Source organism: Solanum lycopersicum, chromosome 2 (assembly GCF_036512215.1).
Source record: "Solanum lycopersicum chromosome 2, SLM_r2.1".
Lineage (NCBI taxonomy): Eukaryota > Viridiplantae > Streptophyta > Magnoliopsida > Solanales > Solanaceae > Solanum > Solanum lycopersicum.
The window spans coordinates 50,773,903-50,786,387 of record NC_090801.1 but is presented as its reverse complement, the minus strand read 5'-3'; the positions used below and the strand labels follow the sequence as shown (position 1 = coordinate 50,786,387).

The 12,485-nt window shown below is 31.5% G+C and overlaps 1 long non-coding RNA gene across 1 annotated transcript; it reads right to left on the bottom strand.

Annotated features, from left to right (window-relative positions):
* Positions 1-2,160: 2,160 nt before the first annotated feature.
* Positions 2,161-5,722, bottom strand: LOC138341731 (uncharacterized). Its single transcript, XR_011214606.1, has 2 exons — positions 5,534-5,722; positions 2,161-2,460 (listed from the first exon to the last, which is right to left on the bottom strand). It is a non-coding gene; the product is annotated as an uncharacterized lncRNA (long non-coding RNA).
* Positions 5,723-12,485: the final 6,763 nt, after the last annotated feature.

Genomic DNA, 12,485 nt, shown 5'->3' with positions numbered 1-12,485 from the left:
CCAGTGCACCAGAATCAGGCCTCAGTCAAATTAGGCTAGTGCGGCGCGCCACCAGTACCCGGCCTGATTTTTTTCGTCCAGTTTTCATAGTTTAGCCCTTTAAAGTTAACATCCTCCAATGAATTCCAATCACTTCAAATGATCTCTAAATACCTAGAAATCATCTAGGAACTCAAATTGAAACCTTGAATCTATAATCCATTCAAGGAAAGTTAAGATCACTGAGTTGATAGTCAAGTCTAAAGTTAAGTAAGTTAAAGTTAAGTCAGCATGTTTCAGTATTTCTTTATTTTGCATTTATTTTAATTGTGTATATTGAATAAGAGTTAGTAGATCATGAGTTGAACAGAGTCAAGATGAGTATTCAGTCTTACACCCTTTCAAGCCTAAGATTTGTATAGCTTTCAAACACAAATACTCGTACATTCAATTAACTGATGCTAGTTGGCCTGCATCGTTTTATGATGCAGATGCAGGTAACCAGGATCAGCACGCAGCGTTTCGTTGATCCAGATTGAGCTCCAGAGTCACTAGTGAGCTTCCTTACATTCCGGAGGACATCCATTTCTTTTAATCCGTAGTAGTTTAGTTTTAGGATGTTGTGGGGTCTGTCCAACATCCCTCTTCAGTTAGTTTAGAGGCTTCGTAGACACTAGTATTTCAGTTGAGAGTTTATTGTTTCTTGTTGATACTTGACTGACGTCATGGCCAGATATTATAAGAAGTACTTTCCTTTAAACATGTCTTAATTCTTGTTTAAGTTGAGTTTAGTCTTCCGCTGAGTTAAGTAAACCATGCCAAGGGTTCGCTTGAGGGCTAGCAATTGTCTTTGAGTGCCGGCCACGTCGAGGGTGTAGGCTCGGAGCGTGACAACCAAATGCTAACTTCTTCAAACTTTGTATACAAAGAAAAATCTTCATCAATCTCAATTGACAACTAAACTCAACTTTAAAATATGCATTTAAACCACCTAATTTGGGTTGACTTCATTAAACACTTCATCCTCGAGAATGCACATCTAGAATACACCCTCTAAAAGGAGTATATAGATGTGCATTTTAGTAATTATTCATAAAACACTCACAATAAATTGAAGTATCTTGACGATCTGTGGCGAAAACTACCTTTGGTCGAACACGCTTGCTCGGAAAATTACATTATACATAGGTCAAATCGTAATATATATATATATATATATATATATATATATATGTGTGTGTGTGTGTGTGTGTGTGTGTGTGTGTGTGTGTGTGTGTGTGTGTGTGTGTGTGTGTGTGTGTGTGTGTGTATGTATGTATGTATGTATGTATGTATGTATGTATGAATATATAAAAATATCAGCCACATTGGTAGTTGGCTTATGAAGACAACTTCACGAAAAAAAAACAGATCAATTAGAGAATTAACTTTAAAAAAAAAATTAAAAAAAATACACAAAAGTTCAAGGATAAAAGCATACATGTCCGAAAATAACATAATAAATGTACTTTCATTCCTAAATAAATAATTTTATACATTTTTGAATGAATGTAATATTACAAATTTAAGGTTTAAAACTAAAATAACTGGGCTCGATTGAATACGTAACTAACGCATGACTCAGTCCCTACTTATGGGATGAAGCGCAAATGTTAAGAATGACGACGTTAATTTAAGGTAATATTAAGTGTTCTTCAATTTATTAAGGAGAATATTGAAGTATCATCACATTTTGGAAGGTAACACTACTATATTTATTTAATTTGCTTATGGAATTTATGAAAATTTTATGATATAGTATTTGATTATGAACTCAAAACAACACCAAAAGTTTGTTCGATCGCGTATTTCAAAAATCTATACTATCCGATTAATTAGTAATAAATTCTTGAGTAGATATTAGATATCACTATAATCTATCATTCTTTTACAAAATTCAAATTTAAATTATATAATGTTGACATACCCCGTGTCAATACATTAATTTTCAATGTAAAATATCTAAATCTGTATAATATGTGCCATTATGACTGCTTTATGCATAGAAACACATGTAGAAGGTATTTTCATGTAGTTGTGTCACGATCCAAAACGAGCCGCGAGTGGCACCCACACTTATCCTACTATGTGAGCGAACCAACAAATCTAAACCCCAACATTTCAGTCATAATAAATAGAATATAATGCGGAAGACTCAAAATCTTATTAATATAACTAATAAATAAACATTCTAAAGTTTATCAACTTATTATCCCCAAAATCTGGAAGTCATCACACCAAGAACATCTATCCTCAAATTTCTAAGTCTAAGAGTATTCAAGAAACTAAACAAGTAAAAGAGATGACCCATGTACGAACTTCATGACATCAAGACGTGAAGGAGAGAGTCCAGTCTGAGCTAGAAACAGTAGCTCACCCTGAATTCTGATATACTGAAGACTGGCTAGAGTTGCGGACGAGTCGAAGTCGATGGTACGTTTACTGCACTCCACAAATAACAAAGAAGAAAATCACAAGTAGGGGTCAGTACAAGGCACAAGTACTGAGTAGGTATCATCGGCCAACTCACAATAGAAAGCAATATACATTGAGTAATAATATAAAATCAACTACAGTACTCAACAGGTGGCAACAACAAGTACAAGAACCATTGACTACAACACCAAGTACATCTATGAGGACTCAAGCCTCCACACCATACTCATTTGGGAAAAAGGTTCTTTAAGTTAAGTATGTTACCATAATTCAAGATTCATTCTCTTTATTCCTCTTGTGTCGGAACGTGACACTCCGATCCCCTAATACTACGTGTCGGTTCGTGACACCCGATCCCCTAATACTACGTGTCGGTTCGTGACACCCGATCCCCTAATACTACGTGTTGGTTTGTGACACCCGATCCCCTAATACTACGTGTCGGTTCGTGACACCCGATCACCTAATACTATGTGTCGGTTCGTGACACCCGATCCCATAATACTACGTGTCGGTTCGTGACACCCGATCAATTAACCTAATTCGTTTAGTTCATCAAGCCTTCTTTTATATCAAGGCATCATCATTAATAGAGTGGATTTAAGGTTTTTAAGATTCCACAGTATCATCATTGTAATCCATCACCATTTACATAATCACAACATGCAACAACACAATTAAGCATATAGAAGACTTTACAATACCACCCAATACATATCAATCGCTATTTAGAGTTTACTATGAAATAGCATAAACCATAACCTACCTCCACCAAAGAATCGTGATCAAGCAAGCTACTTCTCAAAGCCTTTGCTTCCCTCTTCGCTGCTCTCTTTCTCGCTCATTCTTCCCTCTCTTCTTTCTCTTTTTCTTTTTACCCTAATTATCATATAATTCATTATGATAAAAGTGCCCCATAATTTATTTCAAGGTTACCTCCTTTAACCCCCAAGTAAATAAGTTATTAAACTTACCCACTAATTTCATACAGTTTTTCATAAATAGTCCAAAACTCCCCTTAAAACTTTTAGCATCCGACCCAGTCGAGGTTACGCCGCTCGTGACGGACCGTCGTGCCTGCGATGGTCCATCCTGCAGGGTCGTCACAGAGTTCAGAGAGTCGAATTCATTAAAGAGGTCTGTGACGATCCGTCGTGCCTACGACGGTCCGTGCTGCAATTTCGTCGCAAAGTTCAAAGAGTTGATTCCCCGTACCCAAATTTCAGAGTTTAAGTGTTTTGGCACGAAGACACTCGACGGTCCGTCGTGACCATGATGGTCCGTCGTGTGCTCCGTCGACACAATCAGTTATTATCAAAAGTAATTCTACTGCTCGAAACGACTAATCAGGTCGTTACAAGTTGTAATTATGTAAGGAAGAATTTAGAATTAAATATATCCAATTAGAGCTATATTATCATTATTCATACAATATAGAAAAAATAACCACCAAAAGAGAAAGAAAACAAGGACAAAATTCATTTTACCTTCTCTTTTCCTTTATGCTCACATAAGTGACAAATTATTAGTCAGTTAAAATAAGACAATTACAAAGTAAGCGATGAGAGATCTATTATTCCACACATATATTTAGCTTTAGCATAGTCAAATTAAGAAATTGTCGATCTATTAGCATTCTCTCTAACACCGGACATTCTTACTATAAAATTTTCCTGCTTGACTTCCTCGTGGTGATGAAATGTCATGTCCGAAAACTTTCGAGTTCACGTAATTCTTCAGTAACACTATATACCATTTTCATTGAAAACCTAAGAAAGATAACACAAGGTCAACTCTCAAATTATTGAAATACCAAAAAAGTACGACAAATGAGCCCTATAAGGAAAAAAAGACTAAAAGCACTACAAACCTACATATCAAAATATTTCAAATATGGAAAGATTCTTATCAAGCAAAAAACACATGAACACTTATCATATTCCACCAACAAATGGTTAGGTAGGTAAAATCATTTGATACTATCAGGATGAAAGAGAAGCTTCGTTGGTGCTTCATATCCTTCTTCACTCTGAAGAAGAATATGAAGAACCCACAAGGTTTTCCTTTAATCCTAACAATGTCAAATAATTTTATGTTCCGGATATTTTTTTGGTGGAATCATATAAGCTTTCATATGCTCTTTGCTTGATACGAAGTTTCCCATATTTGAAATATCTCGAAATGCAGGTTTTTAGTGTTTTGACTCGTTTTTTCCTTAATAATTGGTTAGTTATCGTACTTGTGGGATCCTCAAAATCTGAGAGTCGACTTCTTGTTATGTTTTTTATATTTTCAATGAAGATGATAGTGATTTGAACTCAAAAGTTTGTCGGTAATGACACTTTATTCCTGCCTTTTGTTTCATATTCTCTTTGTTTATAGAGCTCGACCTATAGAAAAAAATAATGAATATTTTCATCTAGTACCAATTTTCTATAACTAAAATATTTTTATTTTAACTAATAAAATAAATAAACATAAGAAATTTTATTTTTTCTAGATTTAGAACGTCAAATCAAAAATTTTACTAGTTTTAATATTCAAAAATCCTAAGAAACCTATGTTTATTATAGCATAACTCTAAACGAAAAGAAAAAGTAATTTTTTTATAAAAAAAAAAGGTAAAGTAAACTTTTAATAACTTTTATTAGTGTTTTAATCATCATGCACTTTCTGGGTTGTTCAAGTCTTCAACCTTAATCAAGAATAAGCAATCTAGCCTTTTACTATTTAGAGGAATTTTAAAAATGATTTTATCCTTTCAATAAAAGCAAACATTTTCTATACAGATATATCATGAAGAATTTTCAAGCAAGGATTCGAAGCTAGCCAAATCAATCTCTCTTAAGTGTTCCTGAACATACTAAAAGATGAACTTAAAACTGATGTTAGATATCACAAAAACAATTTATTAAAAAACAATAGCATGAAAATCAAATGGAAAAGAACAAAAGGGGCAAACTTTAGGACAAAATTGAGCATATATATATATATATATATATATATATATATATATATATATATATATATATATATAGAGAGAGAGAGAGAGAGAGAGAGAGATTAGTTTCAGATTTACCTATAATCGTGGAGAAATGGAGTAGTGTCCAGGAAGGCAGGAAGGACAAATTGACACTATTAGGATTCTTTAGTGTACTAACAATGAAGCCAAGAAAATGAATTTCGAGGAAGGATGGGGGGATTTCGTTTTTTTAAGGCTACTATGTGTATAGAGTTTCTTACTTTTTTTAGTGCTCTTTCTCTGTATATCCTACAATTTTACCTATGATGGAATATATATAGTCCATTCTTGCGTATATTTTACGCTCTTATTTTTTATTAGACAAATAACATTTATTTTTTTTTTACCTTTGACTAGATGTATTTATATTGTAATACGACTAATAATTTGCGTACATTCTACGCTTCATTCTTTGACAAAATATATATACATTTACCCCTTATTTAATCTTTGACTAGATATATTGTTGTTATAATATAATTAATGGTCATTTTCCATTAAAGTAACTAAAGGCTAAGATATATTATTGTTCTAATACAGTTAATGGTCATTTTCCATTCAATATAAAAAAGTTTTTTCATTTTATTATGGTCATTTTCCATTCAATATAAAAAAAAGCTTTTTTCATTTAATTATTATGGTCATTTTCCATTCAATACCAACAACTCTTTTTATTTTTTGTCTTTAATGAATTAATATTTATGGGTTTTATCATTTAATATTCATATTGTTGTTGCAATATAATTAATGCTCAATATTTTCCATTCAATACAAAAAAATCTCTTTTCATTTTATTAAGGGCCATTTTCCATTAAACGCCAAAAAACACTTTTTATTTGCATAAGCAATTTGTGTGAAAAAATCTTTATTCAAGAGAATTAAAACTATGACCTCCCTCTCTACATGACTTTTCCTAAACTTTTCACTATGCTCGTGGTCAAACTCCAAATAAGTTTATAATTGTCCTTTATAACACCTTAAGAACTGTTTCCAACTGTTTTGCCTCTATTCTCTTAATATTCAATTGTGCTACCTTATAAATGAATACCTTAATATAAACAAGACAACACCTGTAACAATTTGAATGTAATATCAATCAAGATCTTATCTTGGAACTTCTCCAGAAAAAAAAATAGTCATCACAAACTTAAATAGCCCTAAATAACCAAACTACAATAATCAAACTTCACTGTAGCAATCTTGTTTGTTTCAACAAATTTTTTAACAGTATAACGATTGGTTGTTTTACACCTATAACAATACTTGACAGTTAAATAATATAATTTCACTATTATAGCAACAATATTCAGAAAGCACTTTTTTTCATCTCTTAATGTTACAAAAAGCTATTAAATTATTTAAATCTTAAATATCTTAGATATGTTGTTAACCTGATTAAGATTTAATACAAATTCAATAAATCAACTAACTAAATAAAGTTCTCTAAGAGTTGTGTTAAGTCTCCTTGAAAATTAAATTCTTACAAAACCAAAACTTTCTATGTATAATACTTTAATTTTAAGTGTTGATACATACATTTTATAGAATATCAATGTAACATCTCGTATCTAGAATTAACTAAGTTTAAGCTTAGAAAAACAAGAATAATCAAATTTGGAAATAAGCAAGGAAATCTTGAAAATTTTCCAGATTTCAAAAGTAAGTTTTTGGTCACTTCCACCTCATGAGAATTTTGAGTGAGTTATTTATATGGATTGAAATATCATCATAAAATCTTTCTAAAGATGTCAAGTTTGTAAAATTTCGAGGTCTTATGAGGGAGATATGACTTTCGGAAGTTAGACTGTTGGGCAGAGGAAATCCTGAATCCGAATTTGTTAAGGGTGTTTTGGTCTTTTCCTAAATCAATTAATAATTTCGTTTTAAGGGTAATAAGTAGGGGGTGTAATATGATCCCATTCAGTTTTCACAATTAGAAAATAAGATAGGGCTTTGAAAGAAAGGAGAAAAGAGGAGAAGGGAGAAGAAGATGCAAGAACGCCACGAATTCGTTGCGTGGATTTCATCGGGGGTGATCTCTTTGAAGTGTGGTGGGATCTATTTGTGTTGGTTTACTTCACCCATACATCAATTTGTTTCAGTTCAGCGAAATTGAGGATTTATTCATGTTAGGAGTTAAGTTCTCTAAAGAACGTTTGATTTCTTGTTGATTGAATTGTTGGTTGTCATTGTTGTTTAGATACCAGTGCGCCAGAAACAGGCCTCAGTCAACTTAGGCTGGTGCGGCGTGCCACCAGTACCCGGCCTGGTTTTTTCGTCCAGTTTTCATAGTTTAGCCCTTTAAAGTTAACATCCTCCAATGAATTCCAATCACTTGAAATGATCTCTAAATACCTAGAAATCATCCAGGAACTCAAATTGAAACCGTGAATCTATAATCCATTCAAGGAAAGTTAAGATCAATGAGTTGAGAGTTAAGTCTAAAGTTAAGAAGTAAGTTAAAGTTAAGTAAGCATGTTTCAGTATTTCTTTATATTGCATTTATTTTAATTGCGTATATTAAATAAGAGTTAGTAGATCATGAGTTGAACAGAGTCATGATGAGTATTCATTCTTACACCCTTTCAAGCATAAGATTTGTATAGCTTTCCAACACAAATACTCCTACATTCAATTAACTGATGCTAGTTGGCCTGCATCGTTTTATGATGCAGATGCAGGTAACCAGGATCAGCACGCAGCGTTTCGTTGATCCAGATTAAGCTCCAGAGTCAGTGGTGAGCTTTCTTGCATTCTGGAGGATATCCATTTCTTTTATCCGTAGTAGTTTAGTTTTAGGATGTTGTATGGTCTGTCAAACATCCCTCTTCAGTTAGTTTAGAGGCTTCGTAGACACTAGTATTTCAGTTGAGAGTTTATTGTTTCTTGTTGATACATGACTGACGTCATTGCCAGATATTATAAGAAGTATTTTCCTTTAAACATGTCTTATTTCTTGTTTAAGTTGAGTTTAGTCTTCCGCTGAGTTAAGTAAACCATGCCAAGGGTTCGCTTGAGGGCTAGCAATTGTCTTTGAGTGTCAGCCACGTCAAGGGTGTAGGCTCGGAGCGTGACAACCAAATGCTAACTTCTTCACACTTTGTATACAAAGAAAAATCTTGATCAATCTCAATTGACAACTAAACTCAACTTCAAAATATGCATTTAAACCTCGTAATTTGGGTTGACTTCATTAAACACTTCATCCTCGAGAATGCACATCTAGAATACACCCTCTAAAAGGAGTATATATATGTGAATTTTAGTAATTATTCATAAAACACACTCACAATAAATTGAAGTATCTTGACGATCAGTGGCGAAAACTACCTTCGGTCGAACACCCTTTCTCGTAAAATTACATTATACATAGGTCAAATCGTAATATATATATATATATATATATGTATGTATATATGTATGTATGTATGTATGTATGTATGTATGTATGTATGAATATATAAAAATATCAGCCACATTGGTAGTTGGCTTATGAAGACAACTTCACGAAACAAAAACAGATCAATTAGAGAATTAATTTTTAAAAAAAATTAAAAAAAAATACACACAAGTTCAAGGATAAAATCATACATGTCAGAAAATAACATAATAAATGTACTTTCATTCCTAAATAAATAATTTTATACATTTTGAATGAATTTAATATTACAAATTTAAGGTTTAAAACTAAAATAACTGGGCTCGATTGAATATGTAACTAACGCATTGACTCAGTCCCTACTTATGGGATGAAGCGCAAATGTTAAGAATGACGACGTTAATTTGAGGTAATATTAAGTGTTCTTTAATTTATTAAGGAAAATATTGAAGTATCATCACATTTTGGAAGGTAACACTACTATATTTATTTAATTTGCTTATGGAATTTATGAAATTTTATGATATAGTATTTGATTATAAACTCAAAACAACACCAAAAGTTTGTTGGATTGCGTATTTCAAAAATCTATATTTTTAGAAAAAACTATTCGATTAATTAGTAATAAATTCTTGAGTAGATATATAGATATCACTATAATCTATCATTCTTTTACAAAATTCAAATTTAAATTATATAATGTTGACATAACCCGTGTCAATACATTAATTTTTAATGTAAAATATCTATATCTGTATAATATGTGCCATTATGACTGCTTTATGCATAGAAACATATGTAGAAGGTATTTTCATGTAGTTGTAATTATGTAAGGAAGAATTTAGAATTAAATATATCCAATTAGAGCTATATTCTCATTATTCATACAATATAGAAAAAGTAACCACCAAAAGAGAAAGAAAACAAGGACAAAATTCATTTTACCTTCTCTTTTCCTTTATACTCACATAAATGACAAATTATTAGTCAGTTAAAATAAGACAATTACAAAGTAAGAGTTGAGAGATCTATTATTCCACACATATATTTAGCTTTAGCATAGTCAAATTAAGAAATTGTCGATCTATTAGCATTCTCCCCGACACCGGACATTCTTACTATAAAATTTTCCTGCTTGACTTCCTCGTGGTGATGAAATGTCATGTCCGAAAACTTTCGAGTTCACGTAATTCTTCAGTAACACTATATACCATTTTCATTGAAAACCTAAGAAAGATAACACAAAGTCAACTCTCAAATTATTGAAATACCAAAAAAGTACGACAAATGAGCCCTATAAGGAAAAAAAGACTAAAAGCACTACAAACCTACATATCAAAATATTTCAAATATGGAAAGATTCTTATCAAGCAGAAAACACATGAACACTTATCATATGCTCTTTGCTTGATACGAAGTTTCCCATATTTGGAATATCTCGAAATGCAGGTTTTTAGTGTTTTGACTCTTTTTTTCCTTAATTATTGGTTAGTTATCGTACTTGTGGGATCCTCAAAATCTGAGAGTCAACTTCTTTCTATGTTTGTTATATTTTCGATGAAGATGACAGTGATTTGAACTCAAAAGTTTGTCGGTAATGACACTTTATTCCTGCCTTTTGTTTCATATTCTCTTTGTTTTATAGAGCTCTACCTATAGAAAAAATAATGAATATTTTCATCTAGTACCAATTTTCTATTACTAAAATATTTTTATTTTAACTAATAAAATAAATAAATACAAAAAATTTTATTTTCTAGATTTAGAAAATTTTACTAGTTTTAAAATTCAAAAATCCTAAGAAATCTATGTAATTATAGCATAACTCTAATCGAAGTAATTTTTTTTTTTTAAAAAAAAAAGGTAAAGTAAATTTTGAATAACTTTTATTAGTTTTTTAATCATTAGGCACTTTCTGGGTTGTTTCCACACTACACTTGGCTCTACACATTTACAGAGCTAACCCCTGTCCAGTGCCTGGCAGAGCTAAGGGGAAAACCTCTCCCGACAATTGGAGAAGGAGAAAGTCATTCCTACGGGCCTGCAAGTTATGGAACAATTGAGCTTATTGCTGGGCTGGTTATTCAGAGCCAGCAATTGCTCCGCACCCCCCCCATCAGTTTACTAAAAAGATCCGCTAGGATCTCGGCACCCCTCCTCTGCACTTATTCCATCTATTTAGTCATTGACTCAGCCTTTAGTCTGCTTTGAATGAGAAGTCTTCAACCTTAATCAAGAATAAGCAATCTAGCCTTTTACTATTTAGAGGAAAATTAAAAATGATTTTATCCTTTTAAGAAAATCAAACATGTTCTATACAGATATACCATGAAGAATTTGCAAGCAAGGATCCGAAACTAGCCAAATCAATCACTCTTAAGTGTTCCTGAACATACTAAAAGATGAACTTAAAACTGATGTTAGATATCACAAAAACAATTTATTAAAAAACAATAGCATGAAAATCAAATTGAAAAGAACAAAAGGGGCAAACTTTAGGACAAAATTGAGCATATATATATATATATATATATATATATATAGATTAGTTACAGATTTACCTATAATCGTGGAGAAATGGAGTAGAGTCCAGGAAGGCAGGAAGGACGAATTGACACTATTAGGATGATTTAGTGTACTAACAATGAAGCCAAGAAAATGAATTTCAAGGAAGGATTGTTTTTTTAAGGCTACTATGTGTTTGGAGTTTCTTACTTTTTTTAGTGCTCTTTCTGTGTATATCCTACAATTTTACCTATGATGGAATATATATAGTCCATTGTTGCGTATATTTTACGCTCTTATTTTTTATTAGATAAATAATATTTAATTTTTTTTTACCTTTGACTAGATGTATTTTTATTGTAATACGACAAAGAATTTGTGCACATTCTACGCTTCATTCTTTGACGAAATATATATACATTTAACCCTTATTTAATCTTTGACTAGATATATTATTGTTGTAATATAATTAATGGTCATTTTCCATTCAAGTACCAAAAGTCTAAGATATATTATTGTTCTAATACAATTAATGGTCATTTTCCATTCAATAAAAAAAAGCTTTTTTCATTTTATTACGGTCATTTTCCATTAAATATAAAAAAGCTTTTTTCATTTAATTATGGTCATTTTCCATTCAATACCAACAACTCTTTTTATTTTTGTCTTTAACGAATTTATATTTATGGGTTTTATCATTTAATATTCATATTGTTGTTGCAATATAATTAATGCTCAATATTTTCCATTCAATACCAAAAATCTCTTTTCATTTTATTAATGGTCTTTTTCCATTCAACGCCAAAAAGCTCTTTTTATTTGCATAAGTAATTTGTGTGAAAAAATCTTTATTCAAGAAAATAAAAACTATGACCTATCTCTCTAAATGACTATTCCTAAACTTTTCACTATGCTCGAGGTCAAACTCTAAATAAGATTATAATTGTCCTTTGTAACACCTTAAGAACTGTTTCCAATTGTTTTGCCTCTATTCTCTTAATATTCAATAGTGCTACCTTATAAATGAATACCCAATATAAACAAGACAACACCTGTAACAATTTGAATGTAATATCAATCAAGATCTTATCTTGGAACTTCTCCAGAAAAAAAAATAGTCATCAC